Raw genomic sequence first — 17,110 nt, 5'->3', positions numbered from 1 at the left:
GACTGTCCCCAGCCTCAGGACAGTGGGGACGTGGCCCAGCCAGGGGGCAGGCACAGCTGTCTGGCAGGGCACTTTCACGGGACGCCCACACACTGGGAGGATGGCTTCGCTTCGGGAGGATGGCTTCGCTTTGCTCTTGTGCTCACTGGCCATGACGGGGGAGCCTTTTCTTTCCCCTCTCCTGAAATGGAAACCTAAATGCAGCCTCTGAAATTAGTAGGGCCATCCTGACTACACCATACTGAGGAAGTTGCATTACCTGAAGGAGAAATAATTATCTTTCTGCTTACTTCAACGCTGGCTTTGCTGAAGAGAAATTTTCTTCTCCTCTCCACCCATTCACCAAACTGGACTTTCAGGCTCTGCTGCTCTCTGGGAAAGTGTTTGGGGGTTACCAGGGCCTCAGGTCTCTCTTCTTCTCCTCCCACGGGCCCCCCACCCCCAACAGCTAGGTTTGTTTGTTTCCTCTGAATCCCTCTTTTGTCGCCTTACCTCAGATCCATGGCCAGGTGGCCAAGTTGAACACCGGTGCAGCCTCTGCTGTCCTCCTTCCCCTAGGCAGTGCCCTGCCAGGCTCTCTCCGAGGGCCCTGGAATCTGTCCTCAACACAGCCCTGTCTGAGCAGGAAAGCCCCAGGCTACAGCCAGCTTCCTGGCAGAAGTGAGCTCCCTATGCTTAGAAATGGGGCCCAAAATTGGCCTCTAAGGCCGTTTCAACGCTGGACACACTCGCTTCCCTCCTGGGCCCCTCCCGCAGCTCTGTGCCCTTCTTGAAGGAGGGCCACGTTCTCTACCCTCCTGTGGGAACAGGAGTCGGGGGAATTTTTCAGCCTAGCTTGGTTAGAGTAACATGCAGCTGTGGACTTCTGGTTCGGGACGTGTCAAAACCGCCGGGAAGTTTACGTTTTTTAAATAAAAATAGAACAAATTCAGTTGGGGTTTCCAGAAAGTTCACCCTGTGGCTCTCCGGTGACCTCCCTTCCTTCCTGGCCTCCTTCAGCCCTTCCTTCTGTCCTCCCTCACTTCCTACCCTACCCGGGCTGCAGGAAGACCCCTAGGAGGCTCCGTGGGGTACAAATCCTAGCGAAAGCTGCCCAGGAGGATTCCGATACAGCACAAAGCTTGGGAAGCTCCACCTTATCACACGTTGTTAGTGCACTGCCTGCTGTGGGGGGAGGCTGTGTCATTTAGACGAGAAATCTGGGCCCGAGTCTCTGGAGAGAAAAGGCCTGGGAAAGTGGGTAGGAAAAAAGAAGGTTGTTGTGTGGGGCTGGTGGGGCAATTTATGTCCATGGAACCCAGTGAACTATTTGTCCTTTCGGTCAATAAAAGATTTGACCTCATTCCTCCAGGGTCTAAACATTTGAAGCCTAGACTTTCTTCTGCATCTTTGAATTAGAGCATTTTGCTATGATTTAAGACAAAGTTTTGAATTCCTGCGTCTACCTCCAGCCCAGGTAAAATAGGAAGACAGAGAGAAAGTAGAGGGAGTGAGAGAGGATGTGGGGACAGCAGCTATTTTGGATTCTCAGAGATCATTTATTTTGTGAGATGGGGTCTTGCTCTGTTGCCCAGGCTGGAGTTCAGTGACTTGGTCATGGCTCACTGCAGCCTCGATCTCCCTGGGCTCAGGTGATCCTCCCACCTCAGCCTCCCCAGTAACTGGGACTACTGGTGCGCACCACCACGCCCGGCTAATTTTCTTATTTTTTTGTAGAGATAAGGTTTCGTCATGTTGCCCAGGCTGGTCCTGAACTCCTTAGCTCACGCAATTCACCTGCCTCAGCCTCCCACAGTGGTGGGTTTACAGGTGTGAGCCATGTGCCCTGTAAGAATTTATTTAAAAAAATTGTTTATAGTGGTTTCTATTTCAAACATTTATGCTATAAGAATGTGCAGTGTACAAAGTAAGCGCCACCCTCCCTGAATATAATAGCCCCAAACCAAGTCCTCCCCTCAGGGCACCCACTCTTAAGGGGTGCATCCCTGAGACCCTTTTCTCTGCACTGATGCTCAGACTCCCTGTGTGTGCCATTTTGCAGTGGGGTCACGCTCCACGTGTTGTTCTGCCACTGCCTTTGGTTTCTCGACACTGCCTCGTGGACACAGGAAGAACTTGCAGCTGGTGACGAACTCTCCAGGAGGTGAGTAATCCAGCAGCTCTTTCTGCCTCGAGATGGGTGAGGTAACCTCTCTGGGTGCCAAAGGCAGGAGCAAAGAGAGTGATTCACAGAGCTGTTCTCCTTATTTGTCCAATTGTGACCAGCCTGTTCGCTGAAGTAAGAGCCCAGGAAGGATGAGCCATTTTATTTACCTGAGTGAGTCTCTGGGTTAGTGTTTCTTCTTAAACACTGAGTTCACAGGGCTCCTAAAGCAGACTGGAGTTGCAGAAAAGGCACTGGACAGAGTCAGTCCACAAGTATCTGCTGAGGTCCTACTATGTGTCATACACTGTTCAGGCATAAGGTTGTGCCGAAGATGAGAGCAACAACATCCCAAAGCTCTGTCATGTTGGTGGAAGTGTCATGCTGGTGGGGGACAGACAGAGAAGAGTCAGGTAAACATATAAGTACCTTTAGACACTGGTCATTGCTTACAGAAAATACAGTCGGGTGAGCTGATGGTCCCTTGAAGGGGAGACAGAATCAGCAGACTGGGGGTCCAGCTCCCGTCCAGCAAGAACTGCGTGACAAGGAACATGACACTCCCCTCTCCTGGACATCACTTTCCTCCACTGCACAAAGAGAGCACTGGACCCAGTCACCTGGTGCCACCTTCTAGCCATAGAAAGAGCACACAGGAGGTTCAGATACAATGTTCTGTGACTCCTTCCCAGAGTTCCTGTTCTATGATTGCAGCCTCTAGGGAGGGAGATATTGATGAAAAAGTCTTCAACAAATGGCAAAAGCTCTAGGGCACACAGAACAGCAGGAAGAGGAACCCAGCCTTGAAACCAATATATTTTATGCAAGTTCAAAGCAAGTTTGTGCTCTCTAGGCCTTTGCTGGAAGCCCAGATGAAAGGAAGGTCAAATGAGTCTCCAGCTTTGGGAAGCTAGGCTCCCACGGCCAGAAAATGCAGGGCAAGGCAGAGGCCAGAGACCTGGGGAGGAAGGTGGAGGGAGGTGGCGCTGGAGGAGAGGATGGCAGGAGCTTCCTAGGCCCTTGGGAACCAGGGTCTGCCACAGCGCCCGTTGGCTGGAGAGGCTCCTCTTCCACATGTCGCCTCCCAGCTCCACCACGTTAATCCCCCATGGCATGGCCCCGCCACAAACAGGGCCAGCAGATCTGGTTTGCTGAACACTCCCAGGACAAGCCCGAAAGGGGACCTGAGTTCAGGCACCACCAAGAAAATCCTGCTTTGCAAAGAAGACCAGTTTAGCCCTGGAGAACCAGAGGTGGGAGGAAGAAGTGGAGAGGATCTCCACCTTCCCCTCCCTCAAAGGACAGTGACTCATACAATTTCTTTCTTTTTTTAATTTCACAGGTTCACATGCCATTTAGAAAGTGAGTTCAGTGCCTGGGGACTAATCAATGATGAGATTTTCCCACCTCGGCCTGACAGGAATGACACACAGCTGAGAAGATGGCAGTGGTGCTTTTCCTTTAGGGGAAGAAAGGAGGGCCCCCCGGAAACCTTCTCTCCTATCTGATTCATGCTCATTCATAATGCAGCAGGCTTGGGAGCTGCAAATAACATGCTAGTGCAAGAAGGCAAGCCAGTCAGGCAGTCTCATATATCACTGCTCCATCTGTCACACTGACACAAGGATTCAAGCTACTGAGGCCGGTGGCTCTTCACAGGGAGTTGAGATGGCAAGAAGCAGAGGCATCTTGGAGGAGATGCCCATTTTAGGGTTTGATGAAAGTTGAGTGAAATAATGCTCAGTACAATAGTCAGACACAGTAAGACTGAGTGCCGACCATGTGACAGGCACTGTGACCAGCCCAAGGCATCAAATATCAGATCAAATAAGAGGCTGGCATGGGTGGACCTCAAGGACACACTTACCTGGGAAGGCCCCTGGCAGGTGCTTAGTGCTGAGTACAATGAACAGTCAATGCAAGTTGAACGTCTGACGTTCCAAGACCTAGGATGACCCAGGAGTCCAGTGGGAAAGTCCGAAGGGCAGCCACAAGCCAGGCTCCTTTTTCTCCTCTGCATAGCCTAAGGAAACACTCCCTTGGAATAACAGAAAGGACTAAAGATTTCTCTATTTTACAACCAAAAGACATTAAGCAATATGAAAGAAATACTTCCCTGGACTTAAAGTAGAGACTGGAGATGTGCTCATTTTGTACCTAAAAGAGATTGAGATTCTCGGGAAATTTTGGCCTGAGATCCTGAACCATCTGGCCATGCCCTAAGCCTTTGCTGGCAGCAAGTATGTTTCAAGCTCCTCTAAAAACGTGTCAGTCAAGCATTGATACATTTACAGGGAGCGTAAGAAACAGTATTATTGAATTTGGGAGACTAAGGCCTTAACTCTGACTTTTAAAGGCTCACTAGGATTTCTTATGGGCCTTGAGGCTTGGATTATTTTCAAAGGCGACCACTTTAAGCTGCACCCAGAGAGAAGCTCAAGTTACATAGCATCGAGTTTCTGAGAAGGTTACTAACAGCGGTCCTCGAAATATACCACCTTCCCTGCCTCTTCCCTCCGTGGGAGGAGCTGTATAAAACAGGAGCTGAGGCCCTAGGGGAGCTGGAGAACGTTCCTGAGAGATTATGGATCTGGAGGGTTGCATGCATTTGCAGAAGCTCAAGGCCATCTCTTTCCCATCCTTCTGTTTTGAAGAGCCAGGCCCTTCCACGTGGTCCTCAGCAGGGTAATGGGGGTGGGTGATGCGTCAGAATATCCTGGATAGATTTTAAAAAATAGATTTGCCACCTCCACCACCTCTTCTAGTTCTCTGGGGATGGGGATATGGGGAGATGGGGGAGATCGTGGCATTTGGAGAAGTGTCCCCGGGAGGCCTCATTGACTGGCCTGTCTGATGACTTGCCACCACCCCTGACCCCACAAACTTTTTGTTAGTTCTTAAGTTTCAGAGAATGGGCTCTGGAGTTTGCAAGATGTGGATTTGAGTCCCAGGTCCACCACTTGCTTTTTGCTCATTTTCTCACCTTCCCGGGAGGGTCGGGACGATCATGAGATAATGTAATACGTCCGCTAGGTAAAGCCCCCTGTACAAGCCGTCCCTTTCTTTCCCTCAGGCACGTGGGCCAGGACAACAGAGAGAACTGTCTGCGGGAAAGGCAGCTGTGGTGAGTTGGCTAAGATAGCCGCCCCCGGGAGATCTCGCTCTGCCACGGCCAGAGAGCGCTGGGGCAGTCCCAGAAGCAAAACCAGTGAGAGGGGCTAGGACTCCATGACTGCCTAGGGGATCCCTCAGGAAAAAACAAAGCTGGAGTAGCCCTGAGGAAGCTCTGGAGTGACCTAGGACCCAGTGGTTTTGGGGACACGGGGCTTTCCATGCTCAAGACAGGACAGTCTGGGGCAAACCCGACATGTCAGCCACTCCAGCAGCTTTCGTCTTCCTGGCGGTAGCTGGGGGATGCGGCTTAAGGACGGTCACTCTTAGAACAGCGTCTAGGATGAAGAAATATGGCTCACGAGGCCGTTTAAAACAACGAAACTGATCTCACTGCCACCAGGGTCACAGGAGCCCACATGGGGGGATGGCGCAGGCTGAGGCCGCTCAGCGGGGTGCTGGGAAGCTGGGAGGCAGGCCTGGGCCTGCTCTGGGGCACTTCTTTTCTTTCTGTTTCCTCCTTTTTTCATTCAAATCTCCACCTTCAAGGGAGGGGGCCTTGGACAGCTGTATCCTCATGAAAGTAAAGAGTAGCTCTTTCTGGTCCCCCACCAGGAAGCAGAGAATTAGGGGACCCCACACAGCTTCCTTTGGGGGCTGGTGGGAACAGCCAGCACTCTTTTGGGCTGAGTCACGTGGAGGTCCCGTGCATTCTCTTTTCTTGCCTGAGCCATGATTTGCCCGCCGCCGATGTGTGGCCTGTGGAATTGGCACTGGGCAAGCCTGCGGCTGGGTCCCACGGCTCCTGCTCTGGGTAGGCATCTGCTCTCCTGCCTGGCTTTTCTGCTTGTTCTCTTCTCCCTGGCCTCTTCAACCCCTGATAAATAAGTCCCTTTCTCCTCCACTCTTACCCCACTTTCATTTCTTTCTCTTCCATCACTGTGTCCTGAGGAATAAAGGAAGGCCTAGGCAGCTCCCTGGCCCCATACCTCCTCCCTGCCCAGGAAGTTCTTAAATGTTTAAGGCAAAGACGGTTTTTTTTTTTTTCACAAAGGAAATGTTCACTCCTTCTCCACTGGACTATGAGTTCCATGAGGTCAGGGACTGTGTTTTCCCTGCCCCTTGCTGTCTCCTGGTATTGGGCATGTAAACATGTGTTCATGGATTATACAAATAAAAAAGAAGACTGCTTTTAACAAGGGTGGCCTGTGAGGACAAATGACATAGAGAGAGAAGGAGAAGATGTTCAAACTTTTTATTTATTTACAATTTCCTTCACTTGAAAGTGTTGACTCTGGTCAGGCCTTCTGGCCAAGTGGAATGTAGCCTGAGGTCATTGTCAGGGTCTTCTCAAGAGATGGATGTTGCAGGAAGGGCTGCTTCACCTCCAGTTCCTTTGGGAGCTCCATGTATACAGGGAGAGAAATCAGGGAAATGAGAAGCAAGGAAGTGGGAGGAAGGTGCACATTCAGATGAATTTTCTCTATCACTCCGTCTAGCTAACATCTGGGCTTTGTCTTTCCTGGTTCAGAAAAGCTAATTTGTCTCCTGAATCCAGAGGAGGGAGGGAAGGAGCTAATTTTATTGAGCATCCACTGTGTGCCATGTACTTCGCATAATTTATATCACTGATTCATAAGAATCTAGTTTGATTATGATCCTTATTGAACAGATGAAGTTCAATAATTCACCTAAAGTCATGCCCATGAGAGGAAAACCCAGGATTTAAACCAGGATTTAGACTGACCTTCCTATGCTTAAACCTGTCACCCTCTTTCCATTATGTCATGCTACTGTGGTTACAAGTATAAAGAAGAAAAGCAGTTGTCAGAGTAGAAGAGGAGAAGGGGGAAGCGGCCTCTAAAAGTTGGATGAGCCTCACAAGCATATGAACAACGCTGGATGTAAGTGAGTACTTATTGTAGGATCTTATTTATATGACGCTCAAGAACAGGCAAAACTAACCTAGGGTGCTGGAAATCAGAACAGTGTTTGTCTCTATGGGCGGGGATTAAAAGGACAGGGGAGAGCTTCACTGGGATAGTGGAATTCTTCCATATTTTATTTGGGTGATGGCAGGAATAGTGTTTGTAGGAACATACTCTGGGAAACTGCTCAGGTTTTTCTTATGTTCTGATCTAGGTTCATCAACCAGGCCAGGCACAGTGGCTCACACCTGTAATCCCAGCTCTTTGGGAGGCTGAGGTGGGAGGATCGCTTGAGGTCAGGAGTTTGAGGCCAGCATGGGCAACATAGTGAGGCCCCATCTTTACCAAAAGTATGAAGAACTTAGCCCAGTGTGGTGGTGTGTGTCTGTAGTTCCAGCTACTTTTGAGGTTGAGGCTGGAGGATCACTTGAGATGCAGGAGTTCAAAGTTGCAGTGAGCTATGATCGTACCACTGCACTCCAGCCTGGGTGACACAGCAAGACTCTGTCTCATAAACAAACAAAAGTTAGAATCTTGTTTGTAAATAAAAGGACTTGCATTCAGCTTTGGGCTGAAGACCAGCTTGTAAAATTTTAGAGTGGCTCCCGCTGTACATTTTGAACCCAGCTGTCTCTCCTGTGGTTAAATTTATATTCCACGATGGAGTCATCAGCTGTCTATTGATTTAAACTCTTCAAACTTATTTATAATATTATCAGCCTGTATTCTATCATGGACTAATGAATTCTTTTTCACCTATTTAAAAAGCAGTACTTGCTTTTACCTGTCCTGTAGCTACTTTCTCCAAGTCTCAAGGAAATACTTGTTAGCTCAAGTACTCCAAAATGTTTTCCTTGTCTGAGATGTGCATGGTGTCTTACATTTGAAGCATATTTTCTCTTCGACCTCCACCTTCCAGAACCGAGGTTCCCTCCTTCTTGTCTGGCCTAGTTGATTCTCTGGGTTCATCTAAATGCCACCCCTAGTCCCCTTCAATGTGGCTCTTTGTGCCAATAATATCTCAGGACAGCCTCCCTACTGTGGTGTTTAAGTGAACCTCTGGGTAATAAGATGCTCGTGTCAAATTCGGTGATTTGTTGAGGGCCAGCTGGGCATCCAGTTTTAATAAAAAGCCTTCTATTCCTCCTCTGTTCCTTGAGATAATCAGAAGAGAGAGCTCCAACAGGGCCATTCTTCCCCAAGAAAGCCTTGAGCACTTCCCCCAGAGTGTGTGGGGAGGAGGAGGAAGGCCACACCCAGGCACTTATGTCAGCGGGAGCCAGCGAGGCTCTTAGCTGCATCAGCCCCAGAGGATGGTGTCAAATTCATGCCCCAGACAAAAGACAAATTCCTACCTGTGCCAGAGCTCTACTTCTCCTTGAATATTGGAAACTGTGATGGCGCAGGGACTGCCGAATATTGAGAGAGGAGTGATCTTTCTTCTGCTCAATCTGGAGCAGGTCCTGTGATGGACAGCCTCCTCCCAACACCCAGGGAAAGAACAAGCCAGTGTGGAGTGATTCTGCTTCTTCTCTGGGCAGGGACCTGGACTGCCCGTCACTGAGCCCTTGGAATCACTGCTCACCTCAGCCGGCCCGCATTCTGCCCCGTCAGGGTTGAGACCCAACACTTCATGGGCAATGCTTCCATGGGCATCCCAGGGGGGTGGCCAACTTTCCAGTGACACCTGAATTTGGGGAAGGTTCAGAGGGACAAGCTGGTCTTTCTAGCCTGGGAGCGTGTGTTCTGATTCCCCCTGAGCTAGATCATTAACCTCTTTCCAATTCCATCAAGGCCAAATTAAATGCGGGAATTCCTTGTGTTGTGGGTTGGATTGTGTTCCCCACCTCCCTATGTTGAAATCTTTATCCCAGCACTTCAGAATGTGACCTTATTTGGAAACAGGGTCACTGCAGATGCAATGAGTTAAGGTCATTCTGGAACAAGGTGGGTCCCTGATCCCATATGACTGGTGTCCTTATGAAGGAGGAAGTTAGGACACAGTCACACACACAGGGAGAATGCCACATGAAGATGGAGGCAGAGATCGGGATGGCGCTTTTACAAACCGAGGGATGCCGAAGATTGTCTACAGCCTCCAGAAGCCAGGAGAGAGGCCTCAGAAGGACCAGAGTCCAGAACTGGGGGACAATACACTTCTGTTGTTTAAGCCAACGGTTTATGGCACTTTATTACGGCAGCCCTAGCAAACTAATACACCTGTGCCAAACATTTTCTCAACTTCAGAACTTCTCAGAGCCTTTACCAGAAACAATCTGTGTGCGATCATTTCCGTGTTTGACCGAAGGACACTTTTTTCCACTGGGCATCTGGCAGGGATTTATTTACAGGAACACACCCTGGGAAACACTGTTGTAGCTTCATCAGGATCGACCCGTTAGAAGGAGAAGATCCTGTTTCAAAACCACAGCCTGAGACTTGTGTCATGGGTCCTAGCACCCAAATCACTCAATGTCTCTGTGCCTCAGTTTCCACATCCGTGTAGCCAAAGTAGGTGCTCTACTCAGTGCCTGCCCCGAGTGCGATGCATTACAGGTATTTTGCAGATGCCTGGGAACACCTTCTAGTGTTGTTTTCAGGAGTGGTACCATAAATGATGCCAGGGTTGGAGGTGTGTTGGAGCTGGGGTCTCCTGTCAGCTCTGCCGTGGAGCCAGGAACACACGCAGCAGGGACCACAGGATGGGGATAAGCTGCCCTAATCAGTCTGCTTGTATCCAGTAACAGCGGCAGCAGCGTGAGCCAGAGGCCTTGAGGACAGCCTTAGACAGCCAGAAGGCAGATTCACACAGTCAGGAGGCAGCCTCCTCGGTTCCTCTTCTCTCCAGCCACCAGGCAGCTCATGCTTCACCCAGGGCTCTGTGAGCTGCACTCTCCATGGTTTCCAGACAGAAACTGTGGCCAGGGTGAGCTCTAGGAAGAGGCCAGGGCAGGCAGCATGGAAACTGGTGGCTGTGAGCTGAAAATAAAACAGCACTGAGCCAGGGAGTGTCACTTCCTAATTCCTAGCTCAGGATGGATCTGGCAGATAAGTGGGAGGAGTAGGAGATGAGGGCAAAGGGGTGAGGGACACCGATTGTTATGCAGCAAAGACCCCGCCTCCAAAAGCACCCAAGTGCACAGGGCCCCTGCATTCGCCTCGCAATTGTGAAATCGACTTCTAACAGCTCACGCCCAGTGGTGGAGGAGAGGGCAGGTGGCAGGGCTGGGCAGCTGCTCCATGTGTGAGATAAGTGCAGGGACCTCAGGTTAATAATTCCCCCCACCTTCAAAGCCTCTGAGGGGACTCGGGAGAAGCAAAGGAAGCCGCAGCAGTTTTGCGGGCCGGGCAGGATGGGTGTGAGGCGCCTGAGGAAAATGAGGCTGGAAGGTGGGTGGCGGCTGGACCGTGGGGTTTTGAAAGTCCAGCGAAGGATTTCAGGTCTTATTCTGAGGACTACGGGGAAGTGAAGTTTTTGGGGACCCAGAAAGTGACCAAGACAGGAAGTTCTGAGGTGCCTCCCTGAGAAATGGTCAGGGTGGCATAGAAACCACTCCAAAAGCTCAGGGCCTACGAAGCTGATGAAAGAATAAGATAACCCTTGTCCCTCCTCATACCTGCTAGAATAGCTAGACTTAAAAGGGTGAACGATACCAAGTGCCATCAAGAACACGTGCAGCAAGAACTGCCACACGCTGCTGCAGGAGGCCCTCTGAAAGAGGATACAGGGAGAGGCGAGCCATACCCTGCCTCTGCTTCTAAAAGATGAAAACTCAAAAACTCTGACCCAGGTCTTTCTGAGAAACCGCCAAACAATTTTTCAAAGTGGTCATGCTTTGAAATCACACGCCACTGCACTCCAGCCTGGGCGACAGAGTAAGACACCATCTCAAAAATGAATAAAGAAATCAATAAAAATAAGGAGCCAACTACAGATGTGCACACATGGATGAGCCTCACAGGTATACGAACAACGGATGAAGGAGGCACTTACTGTATCACGCTCTTCATAGGAAGCCCAAGAACAGGAGAAACCAACCTAGCCGGCTGGAAATCAGAGCAGTGGCTCAATTAATGGGTAGCAGTTGATTGGAAAAGGGTAAAAAAGGCTACACTGGGATATTGAGATGCTTCCATGTTTTATTTGGGAGATGCCAAGAATAGTGTTTGTAGGAATATACTCTGGGAAACTGCTCAGGTTTTTTCTTATGTTCTGGTCTAGGTTCATCAAACCTATCCATTAGAAAGAGAAGAGGATGCTGTTTCCAAATGGCAGCCTGGGCTTTGTGTAATGGACGCTGGTACCCAGGTCAGTGAACTTCTCTAAGCCTCAGTTTCCACATCTGGACAGGCAGAATAGGCAGTCCACTCAGGATCTAGCCCTGGAGGTGCTGCATTACAATAAGAACCTTTCTCAATAAAGAAAAGTTAGCTAAAACATTAAGCCAGATTCGCTGTGGTCCTTTGGAGTTACTCACTTCAGCCTTATCCTCATCAGCTTTGCATTTGTTCCTTTCAGAGGGGAGTGGGAGATGGCTCACCCTTAACGTTCCTCCTCTTCCAGGAAAGGCCCTAACCACTTCTCACTCGCTTCCGAAAGAGCCAAATGAGCAACCGAAGAGAGAGAATGTGGGGCTGGGCACAGTGGCTCACGCCTGTAATCTCACCACCTTGGGAGGCCAAGGTGGGAGGATCACTTAAGGCCAAGTGTTCAAGACCAGCCTGGGCAACATAGCGAGACCTTGACTTTACAAAAATGAAAAAATTAACTGAGTGTGGTGGCAGGCACCTGTAGTCCCAGCTTCTTGGGAGGCTGAGGCAGAAGGATTGCTTGAGCCCAGGAGTTTGAGGCAGAAGTCAGTTATGATCATACCACAGAATTCCAGTCTGGGTAACGAAGCAAGACTGTCTTTAAAACAAAAATTAAAAAAAAAAAAAATAGAAAGAGAATGTGAAAGACAAACAATACAAAGGCTCTATGTGTACAGGAGCTTTTACCTGCTTCATCTCATTTCATCCTCAAAACAGACCTGTGTGGTTGCAGGATAAACCTTAACCCTGTCCTACAGATGGGTGAATTACCCAACTGAAGCATCATAATCCAGATTTGAACCCTGTTCTCCTGGCTCCTACCAGGTCAGGGTTAAAACTGCAGTGGGAGTGGTACATCTCATTTCCTAAAAAACTTGAGTTGAGGAGGAAATGGGGATATTTGCATGCAAACAAACAGTGATTAATTAAGAGAGGCAACTATAAGGTACTTTCCCTGGGCAGGTTCAAATTGCAGAAGGAAGGGCTGTTGGTTGTATACAGTTTACCTTGGTGCAAGATGGTGATCCGGGTGGGTACGTGCCCAATTCTCGCTGACGGCAGCTGGCCAAGTTCTGTGTTGGTGAGGACCACTTCTCTCTCACCTCCGTTCCCCTGGGAATCATTAGGTGCAGGCTGGCACCTTCTAGAAGGTGCATTAACTTGGAGTTGTCTGGAGGAGCAAACGCAAAGGATTCTGGGGAGAGGGCTTGTCAGAATCCACTCTGTCTCCAGACAACCAGGTTAGTCCGCATTTTCCTCTTGGGCCTGGCGCCCTGTGGGGCACAAAATCCAAATGGGCCAGAAGTTTGCGAATATTCACATTCTTTCCTTCCCATAACCGTATTTAGGAGGTTTATTTTGTTTGTTGGAGTGGTTGTTGTATTTTTTTTTCTTTCTTTCTTTCTTTTTTTTTTTTTTTCATTTTAATTGCTCACTTGGGGACTGAGCTCTGACAACAGATCAGAACCTTATGATTATGCCGAGTTTAGAAGTCAGGCTAAACCCAAGGATTGAAAGTGTGGTTTAGAGGAAAAGGGGTGCATCCTACTAATGAAATACTGCATAGGGCACTTGAAAGAGATAATGCTGAAAATACTTCATAATCCAGGAGGCCCAGGCCCTGGTCAGTCCTAATGAGGGCGTGGGATCTTGGAGAACTCAGTGGCACCAAACATTTGGGGGAGATGAAGGAAAGCGGGGAAGGCCCAGGGCTGCTGGGGAGCCTCCTGGGAACTCAAGACAACAGCTATTCACCAACTGCCACCAAAGTATTTCATGTTCAGCAAGCAGTTTCCCTTCACTTGTGCAAACATCTAAATACTAGCCCTGCAGCTAGTGTTACATTTTAAGATGGAGAAACTAAAGCTAAGGGAGATTAAAAGATCCAGCTAAGGTCATGCAATAATAACCCAGCTCAGGCTATAACCCTTCTCTTTAGATCCTCAGCCTAGTACCAGGAAAAGCATCTCTCCAACATACTAGCATTTTGTAGTTAGCCTGCCTACCCGTAGGCCTTGTCAATACCATAATATTTTGAGCTATTTTTAATTAGATAGAAAACAGGCTAAGAGCCAAGGAAGTGTTATCTATATGAATGGTTGGCAAGTGTTTTCTGTAAAAGGGCACCTAGTAACTATTTTTGGGTTTGTGGGCCATGCAGCCTCTATCACTCTGTCTTTGTAGTGGCAACAATACAAATAAATAAGTAAATGGGTGGGGCTATAATCTAATAAAATTTTGTTTATAGGCTCAGCATTAAGCTGTTCTTTCTTTGCCATAAAGAAATACCTGAGACTGGGTAATTTATTTAAAAAAGAGATTTAATTGGTTTGTGGTTCTGCAGGCTATACAGGAAGCATAGCAGCTTCTGCTTCTGGGGAGGCCTCAGGAAACTTACAATTGTGGTGGAAGGCAAAAGGGGAACAGGCATGTCACATGGTGGGAGCAGGAGCAAGAAAGAGAGTGGGGAGAGAGGGGCCACACACATAAACGACCAAATCTTACAAGAACTCACTATCACAAGGTCAGCACCAAGCTATGTTGCCCCCATGATCAAACACCTCCCAACAGACCCCACCTCCAACATCCAGGGGTTACAATTCAATGTGAGATCTGGGCATTAACAAATATTCAAACTATATCATTCAGCCCCTGGCCCTCACCAAATCTCATGTTCTTCTCACATTGCAAAATACAATCATGCCTTCCTAATGGTTCTCCCAAATCTCAACTTATTCCAGCATTAACTCAAAAGTCCAAAGTCTCATCTGAGACTAATCTCCTTCCACCAATGAGCCTATAAAATGAAAACAAGTTATTTACTTCCGAGATACAGTGGGGGTACAAGCATTGGGTAAACATTGGGAGAAACAAAAGGAGTAAGTAGTTCTTTACCCAAATGTTTACACTGGGGTAAACATAGGGAGAAATTGTACAAAAGAAAGGGGATACAGGCCCCACACAAGTCTAGAACCCAGCAGGGGAGTCATTAAATCTCAAAACTCCAAAACAGTCATTTAATTTCATTTCCTGCATCCAGGGCACGCTGGTGCAATGGGGCACCCAAGGCCTTGGGAAGCTCCACCCCTGTGGCTTTTCAGTGCTGATATTGTGAGCTACTGATGACTTTTCCATTCTGTGGTCTGCAGCTCCCTTCCCACAGCTCCACAAGGCAGTGCTTCAGTGGGAACTCTGTGTGGGAGCTCCAAACCCACCTTTCTCCTCCATGCTACCCTTGTAGAGGGCATCTGTGGGGGCTCCACCCCTTCAGCAGGCTTCTGCCTGGGCACCCAAGCTTTTCCATACATCCTCTGAAATCTAGGAGGAGGCTGCCAAACATTCTTCCCTCTTGCAGTCTATGTTCCTGCAGGCTTAACATCGTATGGAAACCACCAAGGTTTATGACTTGCATTCTCCAAAGTGGCAGCCTGAGCTGTATGTGGGCCCCTTTGAGCCATCGCTGGAGCTGGAGTGGCTAGGATGTGGGAAGCAGGGTCCCGAGGCAGTACAAGGCAACAGGGCCATGGGCCAGGCCCACAAAAACATTCTTTCCCCCTCGGACTCTGGGCCTGTGAAGGGATGGGCTGCCACAAAGATCCCTGAAATGCCTTAAAGACCTTCAAGGTCTTGGCTATTAGCACTTGGCTCCCTTTTAGTTACACAAATTTCTCTAGCAAGTGGTTGCTATATAACTTGCTTGAATTCCTCCCCTGAAAATGCTTTTTCTTTCTCTGCTATATGGTCAGGTTGCAAGTTTTCCAAGCTTTTACTCTCTGCTTCCTTTTTAAATGTGAATTCCAACTTCAAGTCATTTCTTTGTTCCTGCACCTTAGCATAGGTGTTAGAAGCAGCCAGGTCACATATTGAATGCTTTCTGCATAGAAAATGCTCCCACCATATACCCTGAATCATCATTCTGAAGTTCAAACTTCCACAGATCCCCAGGGCAGAGGCACAATGCAACCGGGTTCTTTGCTAAGGCATTAACACAAGTGACCTTTGCTCCAATTCCCAATAACTGCCTCATTTCCATCTGAGCTCTCATCAGCCTGGACTTCATTGTCCATATCACTATCAGCATTTTGGTTAGAACCATTTAACTGACCTCTAAAAAGTTGCAAACTTTCCCTCATCTTCCTGTCTTCTTGTGAGTCCTCCAAACTCTTCTAGCCTCTGCCTGTCACCCAGTTCCAAAGTCATTTCCACATTTTGGAAATGCTCCACTCCTGGCACTAATTTTCTCTATTCGGCTGTTCTTGCATTGATATAAGAAATACCTGAGACTGGGTAATTTTTTTTTTTTTAAAAAGAAGTTTAATTGGCTCATGGTTCTGTTAGCTGTACAGGAAGCATAGCGGAAGCCTCAGGAAACTGAAAATGGTGGAAGGCAAAGGGGAAACAGGCACATCATGTGGCAGGAGCTAGAGAGTTGGGACGGGGGAGGTGCCATACATGCACACAGCTAGATCTTACAAGAACTCACTCACTATTGCAAGGACAGCACCAAGCCATGAGGGATCCACTCCCATGACACCTAAATACCTCCCACCAGGCTCTGTCTTTTACACTGGGGACTACAGTTCAACATGAGATTTGGGTGGGGACAAATATCCAAACTATATCAGGCACTAAAATTTGAATTTATAATATATTCACATGTCAAAAAATAGTATTATTGTTTGATTTTTTTCCCTCCATTTTTACCGTTAATAAATGTGAAAAACATTATTAGCTGTAGGTCATATAAAAACAGGTGGTGGGCAGGACTTGGGTCCTGGGCTATACTTTTCCAATCCCTGGACTGGGTGGTTCAGGCCTGTCAAGACTCACCATTTCTCCAGCATAGTATTTATATAAAATGGAAACTAATGGGCGGTGTGATTATTTAACTTACCCACCCACATGGGTAAGCGTGTGGGAATCACTGAATTCCAGAAATCTGGAGGCTGCAGGTGCATGGTGGGGCCCAGCCTGCCCAGGGGTTTGTGTGTGTGCAGAATTACCCTGTGGAACCAGGCACAGGCTCCCCATGCCAAGAACATCCCTCCCAAAGCCCAGCCACAGGCCCTCGCCTGATAATTATCCTGTCCTGGTTCTCTCTATACTTATTTGAGAAGACGCCTGTTAGGAGCCAGTATTTAGACTACTTAATCTTCATCATGTTATTTAACATAACAAAACAGTTGTATGCATGCGGCCCAGACTGCCAGAGTTTGAATCCCAGATATCACCGTGCTTTCCTTGAATAAGTTGATTATCTTCTCTGTACCATATTTCTTCAACCATGCCGTGGTGAGAATTAGTTGAGTCAATACATAGAAAGGAGCTTTAATGTGCCTAATAAAAGTTAGGCATTATTATGCCTGTTCTGCTTCCCTCCTCTTTCTCACCTGAATCCATCCACCCAACATTTATAAGGCGCCAGGCTCTGTGTGGGAAAGGAAATGTAAAACCAGGGGAGACTTAACGCTGGTCCTAGAGTCCTTCGGTCTATTCAGATTAGAGCTGTTTCAGTTAGCTATTGCTACCATCTCAAAACTTAGTGACTGCAAATAGCAGCAAGCATTTATTTGCCTACAGTTCAGCAATGAGAGCACAGTTCAATGCAGATGACTCG

General features: G+C 48.2%; 1 long non-coding RNA gene across 1 annotated transcript; it reads left to right on the top strand.

Moving 5' to 3' along the window:
• Positions 1-1,791: 1,791 nt before the first annotated feature.
• Positions 1,792-6,255, top strand: LOC103884713. Its single transcript, XR_002522252.2, has 3 exons — positions 1,792-2,143; positions 3,486-4,828; positions 5,217-6,255. It is a non-coding gene; the product is annotated as an uncharacterized LOC103884713 (long non-coding RNA).
• The last annotated feature ends 10,855 nt before the right edge of the window (positions 6,256-17,110 follow it).

The sequence above is a fragment of the Papio anubis genome, chromosome 3 (genome assembly GCF_008728515.1).
Source record: "Papio anubis isolate 15944 chromosome 3, Panubis1.0, whole genome shotgun sequence".
Lineage (NCBI taxonomy): Eukaryota > Metazoa > Chordata > Mammalia > Primates > Cercopithecidae > Papio > Papio anubis.
The sequence above is the reverse complement of the archived record's forward strand: the minus strand, read 5'-3'. Positions and strand labels throughout refer to the sequence as shown.